This window comes from Alexandromys fortis, unplaced genomic scaffold (genome assembly GCF_014885135.2).
Source record: "Alexandromys fortis isolate MF-2015 unplaced genomic scaffold, M_Fortis_MF-2015_v1.1 scaffold_55, whole genome shotgun sequence".
Taxonomy (NCBI): domain Eukaryota; kingdom Metazoa; phylum Chordata; class Mammalia; order Rodentia; family Cricetidae; genus Alexandromys; species Alexandromys fortis.
In genome coordinates, this window is record NW_026067936.1 from 7,137,504 (window position 1) to 7,159,061 (window position 21,558).

Here is a 21,558-nt window from a genome sequence, read left to right on the forward strand (position 1 = left end):
TGTAGTAGGATATTGAGTCCCTTGGGTATATTCCAAGGAGTGGTAGAGCTATATCATACAGTTGACCCTACTTTGAGGGTTTTTTTTTTTTTGAGTGTTTTTCACACTGATATTCATGGAGACTGCACTGGTTTTCTGCTCCACCGGTGGTAAATGAAGGTTCCACTTTCTGCTCATCGTTGCCCTCACTTGCGGTCAGTTCTTTCTTGATCTTAACCATTCTGAGTGGAGGAGGTTAAACGTGCATTTCCCTAATTGCTAATGATGTTGAACAGGTTTCTAAATTGCTTAGTCATTTTTTTTCTTTGGTGAACTCCCTGTTCAGATCTTTAGCCCATTTTTAAATTAGGCCATTTGTTTCCTCAGTTCTTTGAGTTCTTTGTATATTTTGTATATAAACCCTCTATTGGATGTATAGCTGGCAAAGGTTCCCGGCTTTTCTGTGGGTTTCCTCTTCATTGGATTGATTGTTTCCTTTGGGGTCCATATTCTTTTTTAGTTTTAAGAGGCCCCATTTGTCAATTGTTAGCTCTAATTACTGAGCAAACAGTCTGTTCAGTCAGTCCTTTCCTGTACTCGTACCTTGTAGGGTATGGCCACTATTTTTTTTTTTCCAAGCAATTTCCACCATTTCAGGTTTGACACTGAGGACTTCATTTGGAGCTGTATTTTGTGCATTGCGATAAAACAGATCTAAATTCATTCTTCTGTAAGTAGACATTCTGTTTTCCCGTGCTATTTGTTGAAGAATCTGTATAATCTCCAGGGTGTATTTTTAGCATGTTTGCCAAATATCAGATACCTGTGATTATGTGCACTATTGCTTAGGTCTTGAATTTTGTCCCATGTACCTACATGTCTGGATTTTTGTTTTGTTGTTTTGTGTGTCGTGTGTTGTGTGTTGTGTGTGTGTAACATACTGTTTTGATTACTATAGCTTTGTAATAAAGCTTGAACTCTGGAATGGGAATCAAACCGGCATTGTTTTTGTTCCTCAAGATGGCCTTTGGCTATCTCAAGGTCTTTTGTGGTTCCATATGAATTTTACCATGGTTTTTTCATTTCTTTGAAGAATTTCATGGGAATTCTGACGGGCGCTGCACTGAATCTGTAAATAGCTCTTGTCAGGATGGCCATTTTCACGAGCATTAATTCTCCCACTCCATAAGCGTGAGGTATCTTTCCATCTTTTAGTGTCTTCCTTAATCTCTTTCCTCAGAGATTGAAAGTTTTCACTGAAGAGGTCTTTTGTTTCTTAGATCAAGCTCATTCCTAGATTTTGGAGGCTTTCATGAATAAAAATCTTCCCGCAATCTCCTTTTTAAGAATGCTTGTTATTGGTGTACAGAAAGACTATTGGTTTTTGTAAACTGCTTCTATATCCTGACACATTGCTCAAAGTGTTGATCATTTCTAAAAGTCCTCTGGAAGCAATTTTTGGGTTTCGTATAGATAATATATCACATGCAAATAGCGATAATCTGATTTATTTGCCTATTTGGATTCCATTAATTTCCTTCTCTTACTTTATTGGGATAGCTAAGACTTCAGCTGCTTGGATTGCGGATAGCAGACAGTCCTGTCTCATTCCTGATTTTAACTAAACTGCTTTAAGGCTTTCTCCATTTAGGTTGATATAGGTTGTATGATTGTTAAACCCAGTGCTTATTATGTTGAGGGATGTTCCTTAAAATCTTATTCTCTTTGGATTTTTGTCAGGGGGTCAAGTTAGATTTTGTCAAATGACTTTTTCTGCACCTGTTGAGTGGTTTACGTGTTTTATTCTTTAAATCAATTATAAAATTTATGATAATTACTTAATTACATGCATACATGGAATAAAGCCATCTTGATCATGGTAGATGCTATTTTTAAAATTTTTTTGCCTGTATTTGGTTTACAGAGGTTTTATTGAAAAATTTGCATTTATGTTCATCAGGGCTATTATCATACAGGTTTTTGTTTTTGTCTTTTGTTTTAGTCCTATCTTTACCTGATTTGGGGTTTAAAATAATACTGAATTTGCAGAAGTTTTGATGTGTTCCTTCTGCTTTTTCCTTTTTTACTAACAGTAAGAACTGGCTGTAGGTCTTCTTTGAAAGTCTTCTAGCATGCATTTTCCTGTGAATCCATAAAGGTCTGAGCTGCCTTTTTTTTTTTTTGGTCAAAAGGCATTTCACTATTACCATTTCAGTCTGGACCATTCTTTTTCCATATATTTACACAAGTCCATCTCTTGCTCTACAAGTCTGCTCAAATGGGACCTTCTTACTGGACATGCTCTGACCATATTAAGAACCACAACACTTGACTCCAGATTTTTTTCAACAAAAAGGACAATGCTTATAGCCCTAACAGTTAAAACACTAAGTCTAAAATGGCTTGCCCCAAAACATGATCCATCACTCACATAAAGTCCAAGTGGCAGACTCCTGGGAAGGAGGGAGGCTATGTTCCATATAGTAGTTCAGATGTGCCTCGTACCATATTAATTTCCATCACATTCTGGAAACCAACAGATAAAGACACTACTGGTACCAGAACACCTTATGCATCATTATTATTGTTGTTATTATTATGCATGCTAAAAGAGAACATATTTCAGTGTCCTAAGCCCAAGCACATTTATAATAGAAACTAGGAAATGTTATCTAATGTGTCCGGGAAAAAAAGAAAAAGGTTTCATTAATAATTGGTCTCTTCCACATTCATAAGAAGCTTGCATTGGTACTTATTGACACATTAGTTGTATAGATTAATCAAGGGAGTGAGCAATCCAGTTCAAAGTAGGTGGTTCTTTGAGGGATGATTGCAGATGTTCAAAGGAACTTATATTTGGGTGGTGGATGTTGTAAGTGCTCTTGAAATGATAGTGTACAAAAAAACAGAAACAAACCAGGGAGACAAAGGCATTGGTAATTAAAACTCTAGGAACTCAATGTAAGGACCAGAATGAGCACCGAGGTCAAAAAAGGCTTTGGAGGTAAAGAGGTGATGGGACGCTTTTGTGATAAACGTTTAGAGAAAGGTGAAGACCTCAGTGAGTAACGAGGAAGAAAAGGATAATACAGGTAAGAAAAACACAAACAAGAGTGAGGACATGGAAGAACCTAGGACCCATCAGCTCTGACTTCCAGGTGGAAAAAATCACATCAGTTAAGATAGGCTTCTTCTTCTCAGAGAAAAGAACACACAATCTCAGAACTTTAGGACAACGATTTATCTCAGACTCAGATTATATGGCATTACGGGTCAGCAGAGACCTCTTTTATGCTGGTCAACATCTCTATGACGTCTAGCATGATAGACGAGTTACCACCCGGAGCCTTATCAGTCACTGTGGATAAGGGAAATGAATCTTATCTAACCACTGAGCCGTCATGGTCGAGAATGACACAAGCCAACTTCTGCTTAAGCACTTTCTCTGCCACTAGAGTTTCACGCCCTGTCCCCAGATGAAGAACATTTGGGCATTTGACCAACAGTAAAGGAGCAATGGGAGAACCCAGCAGGCAAGGAGGTACCAACCTCGCATTTAAGACTCAGATACGGCAGAAGGATATAAAGGAGGACCCTCATTGAAGAATCCTGATGGATGTCTCTACTGGCCTCTTTGCCCAAATTGTTTGTACAGCCTCCACTGCTTCCTTGACACCCCACTTAAATTTCAATTTGGACATTTACAGACACTTCATTTCCCTATTTAGTATTCAAGAAATGTCTGGGCATTCATGAGACTTGGTGCTTGGAGACTATCATATTCCTTTAAATCACAGAGTAATAAGCTAGGGTAGAAATCAGCAAACTTTCTTTTGAGACAAGAAAGGCTGCAAATGTGTTACCCTGTGCAAATATGCATCATCTGCCACCATCACTTAGTCCGGCCACTATAGCATAGGAAGAGCCCCAGATGCTGGAGAACCCTGCATGTGTCTGAGATCTAAAGACTCCAGAGAAAACAGCCAGGGGCCCAGATTAGGTCCTTAGGCTAGAGTTTACTGACCCTGATCTGGAGGATGAAATGGATACACACATAATCTTTTGAAAATGTACCCCATAATCCCTTGTTCTTTCAAGTGACATCAGAACATCTATTCAAAAGAAGTCAGGATCTTTGACCCTAATCAGCAATATCAACAACTCTGTCCTCACAGCTTCTTCAGATCCCTTGTCTGCACACAGTTATCCCTAGTATACACAGGGGATTGGTTTCGGATACACACAGATACCAAACTCCAGAGTCACTGGGGTCCATATATACAATGAGATAATATTTGTCTATAACTGTGTAATCCTCCTATATACTTTATTTACATTTAAAATGTTTAGAATGCCATGCATAAACACTTATTAACCTCCAACTTCTTTGTCCTTTCCTGTCAAATTCATGACATTTAATACCAGCAGGTCATATATAGCTTAAATCATATGTCCCATGTATACAATCCTTAACACGGTGTAAATACTATGAAGAGTCATTATACTGTGTTGCTTATGGAATCGAGACCCTACGAAAATTCTGCCCATGCTGTAGGTTCAATTTGCTATTCATTGCGTTTGTGGATGCAGATCCCCTAGACTCTGATGATCAAGAGCATGATATATATAGTCAGGAGCATGGGAAGCTCTGATGGTTATTCTCTAGTGTTCTGTTTTCCTCTTTTTTTTAATTTCATCTTTTTTTTAATTGAATCTGTAATAAAGGAGGTAGTGAGGGGTGGAGAGGAGACACTTAAGAGTCAGAACTCATTAGACGGTGGGAGAGAACAATTAAATTAAATCAACAAGTGGAGAATTGGGGGAGAGCCCACCTTTAAACATCAAATCAAAAAATCTGGGGAAGCAAAGGATTGGAACAAAGGGGAATTGGGTGGCTGTCTTTAGTCCGTCCTCCTCCGGGTGGGGGATGACTGCTACCAAGCCAGCAGCACAGAGCAGCAGATACTCCCATCCGCAGCGGACAGGTCACTCCTCCCCATGGCCTCCCGAAGGAGGCCTTCGCCGACAGAGACAGGTCATGGAAGTGAGGGTGGTCCAAAACAAGGAATGACCAGCAGGGACCCCAATACTGATTCTCCTCTAGCTAGAGGTGGGCAGGGTGGAGACGCAGCTCAAATACTGAGCAGCCAGAAAAAGAAGAAGATGGCAAGGAACAGGAAGAGGGAATCTTGCCAGCTGGAGGCCGGGTGACCCTGTCCCAGATCCACACCCCTCTGGTCTCTGGAGCTGGTCGCTGGTCCTGGAGGCGGGGTGGAGTTTTCAATCTGGGATCCTGGGGCTTCTGGCCCCCTCGCCCATAAAGAGGGACAACGGTCTCCCTGCTGATGCCAGCCTTACACACGGGGCACTCTCGCCTGTCTGGCCGTGTCTCCAGCCACTGATGAAGACAGGGCCAACAATACAGGTGGCCGCACACGCTGACCACAGCTTCGCGAGCAGTCTCCAGACATATATTACATTCGAAGGTCGCGCCCGCCCCGCCCCGCTCGCGGTTTGGCCCTTCGGGGCCCCCGTCCTCTTCCTCCGCTGCTGCCATGGCCAGTTCTGCCTCGCCCCCACGTACCCCTCAGCACCCCCAGACACACACACACACACACACACACACATATACACTCACACTCGGCACACACACACCCCAACCTTCTGTTTTCCTCTTTGTGGTTTAAATGACTGAATGACTACAATGAGCCATAGTTTGTCTGTGTATAGCGGCTGCAGAAGCTGAACACGCATCCCGAGATGGGAGGCTCATACTCTTTCCTGGACAAGGCATCACTAGATGGAGGGCCCATACTGCTTCCTCTCTACCCATGATGCTCTGAGTGGAATTTAAGTGTAAACACTGCTTGCTAATCCTGCAAACCATTCCCTCTTGGACCGCTTTTCTCCCTTCCCTCCCTTCATCTTCCTTCTACCGTTCTTTCAACCCGCAGTAATAGCACCATCATAAATCAAAGTTTTCATAAGAAATACTAAACACGGCCAAAGGAGTAAAGCTCTGGCGAAGACTACGGCTTCCAGCTTCTCATTCCTTAAGTAAGCAGAGGTGATGGATTGACTTAGAAAATAAAGTGCCAAAGATAAATTTCATGGATAATGAACGTTCTTAAGAAACGCAGGTGGACTGATTTGTGCTCTGTGAAACGTAGCTCTCCCGCTGAGTCGCGCTCATTCCTCAGCCCGCTGGCGGTCAGGCATTCATTTGCAGTGTGACGAATATCTTCTTTAAAGTCTCAACCAGAGTGTACAAAGCAAGCTTGTGTAGCGAGAAACAGAACGAAAGCCTTTTTATTTAAGAAGAGGAGGAGGAGGAGTGGCTTAGCAGTTAAGAGCATGGACTGCTCTTATGAAGAACTTGAGTTTGGATGCTAGGACCCACACTGGGAGTTCACAACCGCCTAGAACTGTAGTTCTGAGTGTCTGATAGCTAATTCTGTCCCCTGTAAGTGCTTGCTCTTGTGTACACAACTCATGCACACACATGTGCTCATACGCTTAATTAAAAAGAAAACCCTTGAAAAAGAAGAGGCAATTCCTTTAAAAATATGGTAGGGTAACATTATACAGACTGAGCTGAGCATGTTTATGTATTTTCAGAATATAGATGTATAGATGTAACTGCAATGAGAGCAAAGGGGTCATGAATCTGAAAGAGGGAAGGGGGGTTCATGGGAGGGGTTGGAGGGAGATAGGGGAAGGAAGTAATGATATAATTACATTATAATATTAAAAATATTATAAAATACAGTAAGGATTCTGAATTTGGTGTGTGGTGTGCATCTATAGTAAAAATTGCACTTTATTAATGCTGTTGTGGAATTTGACGTTTTACCATAAGGAATACTCAGTCTTCTTCTTTAATATTAACTACACACACACACACACACACACACACACACACACACGCATTCATTGTATTTTCAATGGTTTTTTTTGAATACTTGAAATGATCTAATTTATGGTATAGAATGCATGATATGGGCTACCTATTTCCCAATAATTGGAAAATGCTTCATTGTAGTAAAGTCTTTTAAAATCTAACCTTATTAAATTTACATTCATAATTTCCCAATGTTCAAATTTGTTTCCAAGCAATACTATGAGTCAGCAATCTTAAGCCTCTCAAACCAGATTCTAGAATATAGATATTATTATGAATGCTGCTCTACTATTAGTTTATTAGCTCTCCACTATCGCGGAAGAGGCAGAAAAAGCAATAAATCTAAGTAAGATTTGAAAAAAAATATATTTCTTTCTCAAGTCAATTCTGTGTTGCTTACCACACACCATTTCATTTAAAACATCAAATCAGTGAATAAATAAATAGATAGATGATTTGTACAAATCAAACCTTTTGCCTAGGTTTCATCAAGAAAGTAGAACTTGACTTGCTTAGGGTAGATACAGATAGACATATACAGAGATTTCTGTGTGTCCAATAACATGGTCACCTAGGATGGCTTCTTAAGAAGAGACTGGAATTTTATTCTCTTCTTCTTTGAAAGAGTTTATTTCATCTTTTTTTTTCTTCTATAAGTTTTGTCTGAGAAGTGAGGACTGGGAGCTATCTTCATCTAAAAGACAACAGTGTTAGAAGTAGTTATAATGGAAGAAGAGATGGACAAGGACGGTATTCTCATAAAAGCTCATTAATCACAGGCCAAATAGAGGGACAAAAGAAAGAAGCTCAGGGACTCAGGGATGGAAAGGTGTTGGGGAGCATGTGATGTCCCAGAACAAATAAAGTGAAGACTCCTTGGAAACTTAGTGACAATCACAGAAGTCATAGGAAGTCTGCATTAGTTACCTATCTAAGAAGCAGCATAGCTCTGGCGCTGAAGGCTGGGATGAGGTGATTCTTGGAGCTGACAAGGGAGGAACGGGAGAGATTGTCAAAAACGATATTCAGAATGAAGAGAACAGGCTGCTTTGCCTGTGTCATGTATTCGATTGTTAAAATCAGCTCAGGAGATGCTGTGGACAACCGAAACTGTGGGCCCACAGATCAGGTGTGGAGTCATGCACTGGAAGGGAGGATGTGTTTGTACAATGAGAGCAATAAGGATGGGAAGTGAACACCCAGCCAGGATCCCTACTAATTAGACCCTGGCCTTGGGCACACTTCCAAATATCAGAACAGAGAACATTTACTGGGAAATTGCCACAAGCCAGACACTCTGCAAAGAGCAGTATAGTCACGTTAGCTTTTTTTCTTTTTAGTCTATTTATTTTTTAATGCATAACAAAAAGGAGTTATAATCCCCCAAACTCACGGATTGGGACAAAGAGGTGAAGAAAGATTAAGATTAATTTTCCATGTGGCAGGCTTTGTGGCACACATCTGTAATCCTTGCAGTGGAGGCTTACATAGGAAGATGGTTAATTTCAAGCCAGCTTGAAGTGCATAATGAGACGGTATCTCCAAAACAACCAGGAAGGAGAAAGGGGTAAATAAATCCGTACATTTTACTGAGCAAACGTGCTCAATATGAGAACTCCCTTTGAGCAGAGACCCACAGTCAGAGCCAGACATAATGCAGACAGTGAGTGACCCTGGAACACTCAGAGTTCAGGCAACCCCTCTGAAGTGAAGGCAGAAAGGGTGGGATAGAGGGGATAGAGGATGCCAAGAAAACAAGGTCCTTCTAAATCAACGTGAGAAATGCTCATATAAACTCCCAGAGACTACTGAGGCAAGCAAAGTGTCTGCATGGGTCTACATGTGTATACACGGGTCTACATGTGTCTACATGGGTCTGCATGGGTCTGCATGCATCTACATGTGTAAACATGGGTCTGCATGAGTCTGCATGAGACTGCATGGGTCTGCAGCACATCCTCTGTGTATACAGAATGCCTTCCAGTTTAGTGTTTGCATGGGATTTCTGAATGTATGAACAAGTGGGTCTCTGATTCCCATCCCTTCTCTTGGGCTCCCTCTTTCTGATTGTTTGTCTTGTCCAACTCCAATGTGATAGATTTTGTTTTTATCTTATTATATTTTATTTTATCCCTTAGAAGCATGTTCTTTACTAAAGAAAGTGATTGAATCCATATGGGAGGGGTGGTGAGGAGGGTCTGAAAGGGGTAGAGGGAAGGGAAATCATAATAATGGTATATTATGTAAGAAAAGAATAAAAGGAAAAAAAGAAGAAAAAACTACAATATCCCAACCACTTAATTCACTAAGATTTTCTAGAGATTAGAGGCAAGCCTTAACACAAGAGACAGACAAATCCACTTTGTGTAAAATAGCTGTGAAGAAGGGAAGTTCCATTTCCAGTTCCCTGGGAAGGGTACCACTCTGACAAGAAAACGGCTTGAATGACAGTCGGTGTGCTAATATGGTAATTGAGAAGACCCAGCCTGCAGCTTCACAGCCCTGAGTGGGATGACGGTGAAGAAAAGATTCCCAATGCTGCAATGCTGTGCTGAAGCCCAAACTAGCAACTGTAAAACCCACATGTGCTGCCCTGGGTTATTTCTACAAGACTACAAGCTTAAGGTTAAACAGAAGATAAAAGCTTGAAGCACCGTAAATAGGAACTTTACAACTTCTTCCTCTCTAGTCAACAGAACCACTTTAGGACTTTCTAATCAAAATATAAAAGTACATTGCTTCATATGTCTAGCTGTACATATAGCCTAATAGCGGAGAAAGGAAACCTAGACGGTCTTCATTAAACATTACCCTGACCAAGGTGAGTGTCAAATTCTCAGTAAGAGGCAGTGTGCTTGGATAGGTCAATATTCATGGAGCCATGGAAAAATAGGCATAGATAACACTACCATACCCAAGAGGCATGCAAAAGCATTCTCTGGGCTAGGAGGGCTGGCCCAGAGAAATCTAATCAATAGGTGATTGCTTAGAGAGCCTGGGATTGTGTTCCTGAAATAATTGTGTTCTAGTCACATGCTTTTAAATATTTTACCCCCATAACATTTAATGCCCCTTACATGTTCTCTGTCAAGCATCCACATCTACTATAGACAAGCCAAAATTTATATAGTTTAACAATAAACAATAAAAATTGAACTCTTCCGATTTTGTTAATATTTGATATTTTAGTAGTTACCCATATCTTTATATGTATGTCTTATCTTCAAAACCGATCCCAATTGTACACAATAGTCTATCAATTTCTTTTCTCCCTTGGCTTTAAAATGTGCCAAAATATCAAAGATTATTATTATATTACATAAACTATCCAAAGCCTAGAAACTGATGGACAGCTTCCCAACTCTTAAAATTTTTCACTATCAAACATTATGGTATAAAATATCAAAGTACACACCAATTAAATCGAATCATATGCCATGACCAATTAGAACTGACTGAGGAATATAAGACACTCCCACATGGGAGAAGTTATCTTTGTAGCTCACGAGATCAAAGATTAAAAAATGGAAAATATGTGATCATCTTGTTGGCAGACACCACCCATTTCCAGTTCTTTTTCAAATGAAAATCCTACCCTAGTCAGTTGGAACTGAAAGGGAACACTGCAGCCTAAATGGATAGTTAAGAGAAACATCACACTTAGTGGGGAAAGGTTGGTAGCATGTACAGTAAAACTGCTTGGTCTGCAGTGTGTGATTTAGTTGTTCTGTATCATTCTTTCTACATTTTCTTGTCTTCCTTCAGGTTTTAACCAATGACAAACACATAACAAGAAATAAGAGGAATAAACGTCCAGAAGAAAGAGAGATTGTCACTGGTGTCTGTCCACGACATAGAAGATGTCTCCCATCACTAAGAAAAGGGATATAAATGATGAAAGGTCTCAACAAGCAAAATTTGACAGCAAACAAAACAAAACAGAACATTCTGAGGTTGAAGAGGGCTTGCTGCACAAGTCTGAGGACATGGGTTCAAGTCCCAACACCACCTAAAATCCTGGGCTTTGTTACACAGGTGCCTGTAACCACGGCATGGTGAGAGGTAGAGACAGGCACACCCCTAAAGCTTTCTGGCTAACTGCCTTCAACCAGTGAGAAACCCCGACTCATGGGAACAAAGTAGAAGGATAGAGACAGATTCCTGACTGTCTCCCCCATATATAAATGCATATAGAATGCAAATACACTACATTCAAACACACACACACACATGAAAACTATGATTTCCTAAACATAGTCAAGAATTTAAAAATTAAACTGAAGAGAAAGAAATCAGTTACAATAGAATCATCACTGATATTGTCTACAGATTAAATAATAGATGTATTGAGTTGTTTATGGAAAACTTATAACACATTCTCGGAGATGTAAGGCCTAAGTTATGAAAAGATACAACACACTTTTTGCATAGGAACACTTATTATGAATATTACTTTGTTTTCCAAATTAAACTACAATTTGAAGAGTGTTGATAGAGATAATGATTTTAAAATATACGAACATGCTTTTATCTTTTCCTGTTTTCTTCTTTGTGACCTGTTTATCCAGAGGTCTTTATTGATTTAGAGGTAAATTAAGAACTTTTAAGTAGAAATGGAAAGTAAAAGAAAAGACCAAGATTCCTATTTTAAGCTTAAGTGGAGAAATTTTGATTCCACAACAAAGAAATTGCCTTAAAGACCTTGTTTTGTTGAATGAAAATGGACATTTCCTAAGTTTTACACCCTCCTTTACATTTTGACAATGAGACCTTACAGGCCTAGATCATAAAGCTGACTATGGAATATAAGAGTCATGCAAGAAAATTCTCATGAATGGAGAGGGAAAAGCGATGTTCGCGCCTTGAGAGAAACAAGAACTATTGAGCAGTGGAGTATTGAGGTCAAAACCTTTTCTAAATCCGTGATAAAGGGGCATCAGGACCATTGTGGTGTCAAAAATATAAAGGGAAAGGAACAAGTCAATATACATAGATAAAGAAGGCAAAAATACAGTATAGTATTCCAACTGAAAATAATGAGATTATAGATCACATATCTATATTAGAATATATTTAATTCAAATATCTGTCCCACATGTAGTCACATGATAAGCATGTCTCCAGCACTGTCTCTAATGGCTGCATATTTGCCCTGTGTGAAAGCCCCGTGTTTCCTCCTGCTGCCCTGTCCTTATCTGTACCCTGATCAATATCTGTATCCGTGTCACACGGAACATTTTATGCATATGTCTCAGTACACTGTTAATATTCAGAAACGGATACACATGGAGCTAAGGAGACAGAATGCAGGCAAACCCGTAAGGTTATACATCCCTCCAAAAGATGGCTTTCCAGAATGGCTCTGCTCTGGGGATAATTAAAGTGTTAAGCAGAAAAGAAATATATTGATGAACAAAGTTTGAATAACACCTGGAACCTTGTGGAGAAATATGAATAGATACAGATAGTTCTAAATGATTCTGTTGGTAGGTTTTCTCATAGGTTTTCTTTCATTAAATATATTTAGTCATAGCTGCTCCTGCAAGTAGTTACAAAGCTTGATTTAACTATAACACTAACAAAACAAAACACTATCAATATAGCTTTCCTAGACAGTCAGCTTTAGCATGACAGGTAAGAAGGCTTAGGAAAATAAAGCTGCGTGGTGGGTGGTGGCAACATGCTTTTAATTCCAGCACTTGAGAGACAAAGGCAGTCTGATCTCTGTGAGTTCAAGACCAACCTGGCCTTCACAAAGAAAAATAAAAAGTAAACAAACAAACAAACAAAGAGGTAAGATCTAGAAATTCATATTGGGATCCTAGTTCATGATTCCTGTGTCATCTTGGAAAAGTCACTATTTACCTGTTTTAATCTCCACCTCCTCACTGTGAAGTAAAAATAATATCTATGCTGCAGTGGCATGTGTGAAAGGACCTGGTGTGGTGCCAGCACAGAAGGAATTAATTTTCATTTCAGTTTCCCTCTTATGAAGCAGAAATCTCACAGAATTCTATTCAGATAAAATGAACGACTTCATTTAGCGAACACTACTACATATGGAACAAAATTATTTTGAGATGAAACCCAGGATTGAGGGTCAGGGCTGTAGGCACTTTCAAGTAATACCACTTTGCCTTCCTCGACTTACAACATGATCTTTAACAAAGTGCCAGCTCTTCCTGATCTGTGTTTCTTTTTCCTTTCGTGACGAAATGTGCCGTGAAGGACAGACTGGAGCTGTGGATAACTGAGTAGATTTGCAGTTTTCTGGAGACAGCCTCCGTAGCTCTCAACAGACTTCCCAAGCCATGTTTGATGCAGAGATGGTTTGTGACATTCAGAAGCCTAGACTGTCTGAAATGGTTCATCCAGATTAAGCTCGAAACTAGCTCTTCTGCTTGGTTCAGTATTAGTTACTGTTTTGTTGGTGATTAACGTTGATGCAATGTGAACTCTTAGTGGTTATTTTAGTCAGTCAAATTTTGTAGGCAGCTTCTTGTTTTTGCTACTTTCCTGTGACCTTTGGATACACAATATGGCAGAGAATTGCTGCATCAAAAGTGTCCATTCACCTCCCTGTTTCCTAGACTTACCACCCTTCTTATCTTGCTTGTTCCTTTTGTTCAAAAAAAAAATTGTTTTCTCTCTTGGCCAATTCACCAGAGGATGAATTTAATTAATAGGTGGCAACATATTGCAACTCTCATTGCCAAGATACATGATTAAGGAAAAGAGCCCTGGGCTTCCAGATCTTCAAATTTTCTCCCTCACTTTTCCTTTCCTTTCCTTTTTTTTTTTTTGTCTTGTAATTAGGCCTCTTAGAGGATGCAAAAAATCACATTAAAGTATAAATGAACCATAACAGTGGCACAATAGAATGAATACTGAATGTGAATTGTATGCTGGGATACAAAGGCCAGATTCCCTGAGGAGAAAAGCCTGTAGCGAAGAAAGAAGTTCAGAACTCTGTATCTAGGTCCGTTGAGCTGATGTTATATGACAAACCCGACACACGTAGGATTACATCATTTACTGCACGAAATCTACCACACTGAGCAAAAAGTACTGGAGAATTTTCAACCGAAGGAAGTCCTAGAATTTGCACAGAACTAGAAGACAATATTCTTAATATTCAATAATATGGAGAGAAACACACATAATACATTGAATACCCTGGTACTCAGGAAAAATGCCTGAAGAGACATCCCTTAGCATTAGAGTAGAAGTTACCCCAGGGCATGGCCTACACATCCCCCCTCCCCCCCCCACCTGCCCCAGCATTTAACAAGGAGTCTCAGAAGGATTACGCTGTCCTGAACAAAGTTCAGCATTCTTTAAAGAAAAACAAGATACAGTCACCTGACTGCATAATGACACAGGCGTCAACATCCTCCCTAAAATACTGCAGCCTCTGAAAAAGCGGGGAAGTGGAGGAAGCAGGAGAAACATCTGTGGAATGTTGCGGGACATTTGATCACCCTGTGACACCCTGGAACTGTTAATAAAGTTAACCTTGAGTCAAAGGCCAGAGCCAGCCACTAGCTGACCAGAATTAGCTGTAGAGCAACCAGAAACCCAAAAAGGATGCCCAGGGAGGAGCAGGGAGAGCCCAATTTCGTGGTCTCTTCCATCTCAGCTGTGGGGAGAGAGAGGAGCTTGCTGGGACAGATGGTCAACTGGTTGCTCCTCTTTTGTTTCTTTGATATATTGGGTTTTTACCCCAATATCTGACTCCCGAGTCTGCATTGGTAATAGAAAAACTTAAAGACAAGACCTGTTGCCCAGTGTGGGCACAAGATTACATGGTGGCAACCGAAATTGCTACTTCTCCCTGTCACAGCAGCCGTTCCTCGGGCGATTCCCAGTCTTTATTGGTAATGTAACAGCTTAGATGAAAACAACAGTGGACCGAAAGAAGCATTCAACATAATGGAATCTGTGGGCTTTTTAAAAATGAATTTATTTATTTTATATCCTGGCAGCAGTTTCCTCTCCTTCCTTTTCTCCCAGTCCCTCCCTCCACCCCACACCACCCCTTTTCCCACTCCCCAGCTCAATCCTCCCATGTTTCTGTTTAGGAAATGGCAGGTCTCCCATGAGTATCAATAAAACATGGATTATCAAATTGCAGTAAGACTAAGTACCTCCCCGTGTATTAAGGCTGGGTAGGGTGACCCAGTATGAGGAGGAGGGTCCCAAAGTTCCGTAAAAGAGTCAGAGACAGCCCTTCTATCCACTGTTAGAAGCCCCACAAGAAGACCAAGCTACACAACTGTAACACATATGTAGAGGGAGGGTCAAGGTCAGTCCCATGCAGGCTCCCTGGTTGTCATTTCAGATTTTGTGAGCCCCTGAGAGCTCAGGTTAGTTGATTCTATGAGTTTTCTTGTGATGTCCTTGACCCCTCTGGCTCCTACGATCCTTTCACCCCCTCTTCTGCAGAATTCCCAGAATTCTGCCTAAGGTTTGACTGTGGATCTCTGCATCTGTTTCCATCAGTTGCAAAATAAAGCCTTTCTGATGACAGATGGGCTAGGCACCAATCTGGTCACAGGGGAAGGCCAGTTCAGACTATGCAGGCTTTAAAAACAGGGCCAAACATACTGTAGCAGGTTTAAGTGGAAATAATGAACATGGGGTCGGGGGGGGGGCACCAATGGACAAAATAAAGAATGGAACATGTACAGCTGAAAGTCATGAAAAGGGGGAAAGTCCATGGATAGAACGACCATCATGTCAGCAACTGATCGGATGCTGCCGAAGATCACTGACAGCTGGAAGGCTGAACCACAGAAACCAAGCAAACGCCATAAGGAACAGAACCACCGAGAGTGTAATCCAAAGAAGCAGTGACCTGTGGGACAAAAATAACAGTCTAATTATCCTGCACCACGGAAACAAAAACGTATGCCCGGAGAAAAACTGCCTGGAGAAATCATAACCAAATAATTGATTTAAAGATGATAGAAAACTACCAATAGATCTGGGAAGGTTGATAGGTACCCGAGAGGTGCAGGAGCCTCAAAATGCTTCACAGCCAAATTGCCACAAACAAAGGACAAGGGAGGGTATATGGGAAGGTTTGAAGGGAGGAAGGGAAGGGGAAATAATGTATCTTAAAAAATAAAGAAATAAAAAGCAAAAAGAAAGCAGAACACCTTTTAAATGCTGAAAAAGGCTATACTTAACAACCTCCCTCTAGCCCTCTAGGAATGCAAGTGATAGACACCAGGTGCGTGAAAGTCTTCAGGTCTGTGGCCAGGTGTGGACTGTGGGAAGGAGAGAAGCTGAAACGAAACAAATCCAAGCACATTTGGCTGAAGAGCAGTGACAACCAAGGTTGGTCCCATGAGGCCCTCACCAGAGAGCATGGTTTCCAAGACGGCAGTCATTGTGGAGGCGAGAGTCTACCCCAGGAGTTCCCATGTTTGAATTTTAACAAAGCTTAGGGTGTTAATAGATACTTCCCTAGGATTCTTTAGTACAAAATAGCTAGCAACCCAATGACTGTCCTTTTTAAAAAAGATTAATAAATTTTATAAACACTTAGAAATTTTTTTTTTTTAATTAATGGATTTTGGTGTGGTTTTGTGCAATTGACCTTCGTCTCACTCTGGGCACGTGATCTCCATACTGCTGCTGGCATTTGACAAGGTATTTTCTTCAGAGTGTATCCAGCTGGTTTGTGAAACTTGGATAGCACTCGAGTCTCTAGATTATCCGTGGAAGTTCTGTGTGCAAGGGCCCCGACCTTTGGTTCCAGAAGGCTAGTCATGCCCTGTTTACAAGCCTGAACTGATGCGGCATGAGAAACTGTCCCATAAAGATTCCCTTATGTCCCCCGTGTTTGCTAAGTCTGAGGGAAGGGGGTGGCCTCAGCATGAAGACTTCCTGTTTGGTTTCCCAGAGACCTGTGAAGGCTTTATCTGATCATTGAAGGACCCCTTATAGTCCTTGCTTTTTCTCATCATTGTAACAAAGCTCCCCACAGATGCTGCTTAGGGTGATATCTTTTGACTCCCACTCGCTGGGGGTGTTTCAGTCCATAGTAATAGGAAGACATTATAGAGTATTGGGAGTATTCAAAGAAGGGGCTCCATAGTCCACCAGGAATCAGAGCACACAGGCTGGAACCAGAGTTGATATGACTCTTGAAAACCTACCCCAGTGGCTGGATGCTGCCATGTAGGCCTACCCTCTTAACTATTCTCCCACCTTTGAAACAGCATCACAAGGTGGGGGGACCAAGTGTTTTAAACGCAGGCTTGTTGTAGAATCCAGATTCAAACCAGTTTATGTTCCTGCAGAGACGGTGGCAATTCTTCGCACATGATGCTCTTGGGATAGAAGGTTAAGCACGAACAGATCACCCTGAGAAAGCAAAGAATGGTCCTCCCTACCTGGCTGTGTTCAGTCTCTGGGCCCGGTTATCATACATCCTTCCCAGGGCCTGCTTTTACCCGGGGACCACAGCAAAAGTCACACTCATGATGGCTTTGTGTTTGCCTTACTCTGTACCATCTGAAACCCCCCACAGAGGCCACTGAGGACCCCACTTGTTCTTGGCAGTCACTGTTGATGGAAAATTGCTTTCATTGTCCCTTGGCTGGGATTTCCCTCCCCCACTCCATTTTTGCTGTATTTTTGCTGTTTTAAATTTAATGATGTCATTTATTACTCTGTCATCACCTTGATTGGGGTTTTGGTTGTTTACTTGCTTGTTGTTTAAAAGTCAACAAGTTCACAGATTTTTTTTTTCTTTTCCCTTTGCACTGGGTAAATGGAAAGAAGATAGACTTCACTTTACAGGCCCATTTTCTAGGTTAATGTCCTTCATGGTTCTAGATAACGTGTAACAGTTGTGACAAAGATAGGAAGTAGGCATGCCCCCTATCTTAAGACTGCGTTTTCTGAAAGAGAGCCGGCCTCTTTCTAATTGCTATAAGACACCCTTCCTCGCTACAACCAAGCACAAGCTGACTGAACTCTTGACAAAAACTTAGCAAGGGATAGAGGAAGAGGGCAGAGTTAAGTGAAACAGCCTGGAAACAATTGCCCGGTCACCAGTAATCTGAATGGACAGAGAATATACCATACAAGCGTGCCATTTAGACTCAAATCGAATTATAAGTCAATATTAAGAAATACATAAATTTGAGGGGTAAAACTCAGAGCTCGGATTCCAGGCTAAGTTGTAACACAAATGCCATGATTTGTTATGGAGTTGGTCATGGAAAATGCAAGTATGGGTATCGGGGTACATTAATAAAGAGCCAATGGAGGGATTCTGGCCAGCTGGAGTGTGATGGGAACAGCTCTGATAGGCCTTGCCTTTCTCTCCCATTTCCTCTGCCTTGCTAAGAACTGTTAGATTACATTCCCTAAGCTGGCCCCCAAAGTCTATTCTCTTATTTGGCCAATCTCTCCTGAGGCTGACTACCAGGGTCTAGCTATCAAAGTACTGAAGCCCAGCAATCAAAAGTCCCTTTTACTCACCAAATTAATACACCAATTAAAATTAAACACACCTAATTAAACCCTTAAACACATGGTTTCCCCTTTTATAAGCTGCCATTTTCCCATGCATCACATCTGTCTCCTCTCTGTCCAGTCCTTTGTCGTTCCCCCCACATACACCCTGGGACAAATACCCCGACCTCCTGTTCCCTTCCTCTTCTCCCTCATCTGCTATCTCCTGTGTGTCTGTGTGTCCTTGCAAACACCACTTGTACTGATACTAGCTAGTGGGTTGTAGTGGTGATAATATTAAAAACAGGCCCCAAGGTTGTATCTTTTTTTCCCAGCCCTGACTGTGCTTGTTAAAGTGATATGACACACCAGGAAGTTGGTTTCAATTTTATCCCCATTTTTCAGATGAAGAAAACTGAGCCGCATAGTTAAATGACTTATTCAAGGTCACAAAGGAGATTCACAAGGGAACAAAGAACTAAAGGTGCCTGGACGGCCTATTCCAGTGGTTCTCAACCTGTGGGTCGTGACCCCTTTGGGAATTGCATATCAGATATCCTGGTTATCAGATATTTGTATTACAACTCGTGACAGTAGCAAAATTATAGTTATGAAGTAGTAAAGAAATGATTTTATGGTGGGGGGGGTGTACCTACAACATTAGGAAGGCTGAGAACCGCTGGTTTAATCTCTGCTTTCCTAAGGTTTAGTCCATGTGTAGCTACAGAGAAGCCGGCTGCACAGTTGAAATTACATCCAGAGCTCTGTCTTCACACCCCAACCATATGATCCCTCTCTAGGACCAAATAGAGTCACCAGGAGGGGAGAAACCAGGACCTAGAGCAAATTTCCTAGGAGACCCTGAAAAGTCCTTAGGAACTGGATGAGGGTCACTAGGGCCAAGGAGAACTGTAAAAAATTTCCTCCCACAAGACACTGTTTCTGTGATGACTGCACACTTGCAAGGCTCAAGTTAGAATATACAGCATGAAACGAAGTTTGAAAGTGGAGCAGAATGTCCTGTTGATCCTGAAGCCTTGCCGTGTGGTTGCTGGAAGAAGCTATCTGCTGTGTGTGTTGAGGGAAGCAAGTGGAGACTGTCTAGTTCATGGACATGCCAGATGCTGAGGTTGCTTGCAGTTATTCTACTGTCTAACAGGAGGGACCAGAGTCTAGAAGGACCCCCAGCTGCCAGCAACACACACACACACACACACACACACACACACACACACACACACACACATCAGAAGCACTCATAGACCTATTGCATGGAGGCCTTTGCTCTCTCACTGTCCACTTACTGCATGCATCAGGCCCCCGTCCCGGTAGCATCTCAGTAGGCATGGGAGAGAAAGGCCATAATGCTTGCCCCAAAGCCATGCCACCCCGTCTGTCTTTCGGGAACCTTAGAGAGCTCCTTAAAGAAGTCGATGAGAACAATGTTGTCTGAAAAGGGATGACTAAATGTGTCCTGAAAGCTAAAGAAATTTTCAGCTGAAGTGCGAACAATAAAAGTTTTTTTTTTTTTTAAATTCACTGATTGCAAAGGAAATCAGACTCTCAAACAAAGTTCTCACAGCCCCAATAAATACTTTCTTCTTGCAGTTTTCTTACTCTAGCTCTGCTGGAGAGCAGTGTTTGACCAAAGCTGCTTGATTTCTTCCTTTCTTTGTTTGTTTAGATGTATTTATGTGCATGAGTGTTTTTCCTGCATGCATGTATTTCTACCACCTGTGTGCAGTACCTTTAAAGGTCGGAAGAGGGTGTCACATCCCCTGGAACTGGAGTTACAGATGGTTGTGAGCTACTATGTAGGTGCTGGGAACTGAACTCATGTCCTCTGCAAGAGCAACAAGTGCTCTTAAGCCACTGAGTCATGTCTCCAAACACTAAATTTTCTTTTGCTGTTAGTCAGATTTTTCTTTCAGGAACCTAAGTATTGACTCTGATCCATAAGGATTAGACAGTTGGCAGTAGCTGCTTCTGAAACAGACCTCTCAAAGCCGGATACAGCTTTAAGAAGTCCCACCATTAGGAGGGCATTGGGTTCTGATAGAGTTTACAGGAAATTCCCACTGCTTTGTGAATGGTCAAGGGGAGAAACACACTAAATATTTCCCAAACAGAATGCCAATTGCTGGACTGACTGGGACACACTGTTTTTTTTTTTGTTATTGTTATTCTTAACTTGTCTGTGTTTAAGGAGCTAGGAGATAAGAAAACAGGAGTGGGAAGTGACCTAATATAAATAAATCATTCATTCTCTTAGTCAACATGTACAGAACATCTACATGAAAGTACTCCTCTAAGCCTTAGACATATATAACAACCAAAAGGGACAATAATTCTGGCTACCAGATAGCTTTTAACAATGGATAACAAGATATACCTTTCATACCTGGCTATTTCTTCTTTTGTCCATTCCAATCCTATAAGGCTAAAATCCTTCCTAGGGAGAGCCAACTATATCAGCAGAGCAATAGACAGCCTTGATCTTACTCAAGTGAGCATTAGTCTGTTAACTGTGTAAAATGTGTTTCACCAGAGTAGAAGCCCAGATTGAAGCCTCCTTCCCACACTCAGTGAAGACTGGTTAAAATGGCTTAGGACTGGAGCCTGGGGGGAGGTGCCCTGAGTGGAGCCTCCCACACCAGATCTAGATGCAATTTCTAACTCTTCTCGTCAAATAATGCATTTTCTCCTTCTCCTAGTGTCCTCCTGGAGCATGGCTGAGATGGTAGAGCATCCCCCAAAGGCTTGAGATAAAGCTAACAAAGCAAACATAAAAGTGAAATGCCTAGAGCAATTCCAAGCATGTGGTAAGTTTTCAATAACTAGCTATCAATAATAACCAATTTTTACTGGCTTCCTTCTCTATTACCTTTGCTTTGCCACCTGGCTTAAATGTCTACCTGAGGCAGGACATTCCCCTCCCTGAGTGTCACCTTTCCCCCTGAAGATGGTAGGCCCAGGAATAGCTTCAAGGCAGACCCAGCCACTGACTCCCAGTGCTCTCACACACAATTCCTCACAGTCTCTGGCCTGCAGTTTTGCGGGGTGATTTCTGAAGCCCAGTCCTTTTGAACACACAGAAGTTGAGAAAAACAAAATTGACATCCCCAAAGTATCCATAACTCACGCATGAGGCACAACAATGCATAAATTTCACTAGCAATACTGTATATATATATATATATATACAT

At 41.4% G+C, this 21,558-nt stretch overlaps 1 pseudogene; it reads right to left on the reverse strand.

Moving 5' to 3' along the window:
- Positions 1–5,022: 5,022 nt before the first annotated feature.
- LOC126504462 (E3 ubiquitin-protein ligase RNF5-like) lies at positions 5,023–5,597 on the reverse strand (annotated as a pseudogene).
- Positions 5,598–21,558: the final 15,961 nt, after the last annotated feature.